Source organism: Echinops telfairi, unplaced genomic scaffold, assembly GCF_000313985.2.
Source record: "Echinops telfairi isolate 266 unplaced genomic scaffold, ASM31398v2 ScPeMD7_2573;HRSCAF=3158, whole genome shotgun sequence".
Lineage (NCBI taxonomy): Eukaryota > Metazoa > Chordata > Mammalia > Afrosoricida > Tenrecidae > Echinops > Echinops telfairi.
The window spans coordinates 35,355-36,980 of NW_022106471.1; the positions used below are offsets into that span (position 1 = coordinate 35,355).

The 1,626-nt window shown below is 51.5% G+C and overlaps 1 protein-coding gene across 2 annotated transcripts in view; it reads right to left on the reverse strand.

Moving 5' to 3' along the window:
• Window positions 1-353, reverse strand: part of NRBP1 (nuclear receptor binding protein 1) — an 11,777-nt gene extending 11,424 nt beyond the window's left edge. For both annotated transcript variants that reach the window (XM_004710123.2, XM_030886662.2), the window contains exon 1: window positions 266-353. The gene's annotated coding sequence lies outside the window, so the exon portion shown is untranslated. The remainder of the gene's footprint in view (window positions 1-265) is intronic.
• Between the last annotated feature and the right edge of the window lie 1,273 nt (window positions 354-1,626).

Consider the following 1,626-nt stretch of genomic DNA (forward strand, 5'->3'; position numbering starts at 1 on the left):
CCGAGCGAACGCTACGGCCCCCCACGACCCGCGCGGGCAGAATGCCGGGCCGCCGCCACTCTCGAGAGGTTGGGGAGAGCCGGCCAGGGACTCGGGGGCAGCAGCGGGCCCTCAGATCAGGCGGGCCCGGCCCAGGCTCCCGAGGGAGCAAGGCCGCCTTCAGGGACCGGCCTGGCGGGGTCCAACGTCCTGGGGCTCGGAATAGCCGATCCGACCGTCCGCTCGCTGACTTCCCACCCGATCCCCTCGTCCTCTCTGCGCTCACCTCCGGACTCCACTCTCCGCAGTCTGCGCTTCAGCTCAAGCTCGGGTTCCGGGGCCCCGGATCACAGCGACTCCCTCACAGCTGCGCTCCACAGCGCAACCGAACTGCGGGCCCCGCCCTCGCGGCGTCCTGACCAACAGATGGGCGGTGCCTCGCTTTCTGAGGTTTTCATTGGACAAGAGCAGGGGTGGGCGGGACCCCGTGAGACGGTCAGTCGCTGGGAGTTTCAGTCGGGCCTCGCTCCCATTGAGCCCGTCCGGCGGAGACCAGTCTTGGAGGGTTCGGCCTTTGCCATCCCACCTGGGGCCCTTTTTCCTCCCTCTGTCCACTGCCCCACCCAGCCCAGGAGCCACCGATGACTGTGCCAGACAAAGCTCGCCCCCCTTTTCTTGAAGACGCCATGACACTTTAATCCGAGCCAAAGACAAAAGGAGCAATGGTGTGAGAGGAGTGCCCACCCACTTTCTTTATTTAGGGATGCTGTTGTGTCCGGGAAACCAATTTCTCCCAAAGTTTTAAGAAAAGAAAAGTGAATACTGAAAATCATTATGCTTTATAATCGCATAGGATTAATAATTTTCCAAAACGTTGTAAGACTTTTTTCACAAACTCTTTATCAGAATGCATGACTAATACAAGAAAAAAACCTGAATCAGAAAGCACTAGATTATCCAGAGTTAAGTGGAAGGCAATCAGATCTAGAATCTGGACTAGTAAGATTAAAGAAGACTTTCTTGAGATGTTTGGAAAGCTCTTAGGTTGAAGGAAGTGGAAAGAATGGACCGTAGGTAGGGATCCACAGCCAGTTGACTGTCACTCGTCGAAGAAACTATAAACGGAGCAGGAGCCTGAAAGATAGAAACTCAATCTGCCATGAGATATGTAACAGTATGAGGAAGGGGGATAACCAATCACTCGAATTTGGCAATGTCCCTAAAGAGAATCTAATCCTACTTCAAAGGAACTGTGTTGACATAAGCAGTTAAGCATTTAGCCTGCTAACCAAAAGGTTATTTTGCGTTTGGAACCCATCCAGTGGTTCCAAAGGAGAAACACTATCAACTCCCCAGGAGAAAGAGCTGGCCTCCGCCCTCTGCTTCCATAAAGACTGATCAAAAGGGGCAGTTCTACTCTGTCATACGGGGTCTCTAAGAGTCCTAGTTGCTTCAGAAGCACCTCACAATAACAGTCTTACTTCACTGAGAACTTGCAGAAGCGGGCTCATTTTTCATCTAAAAATATTTATTAAACCAACCTTTCATCTTCCCTAAATTATTTTACCTTTGAAAGGAAGCACTCAAATCCCTTTTCTAGAAATCTGCTGAAAGGTATGACCTTTGGGTTTGGTTTTTTTGTTGTTG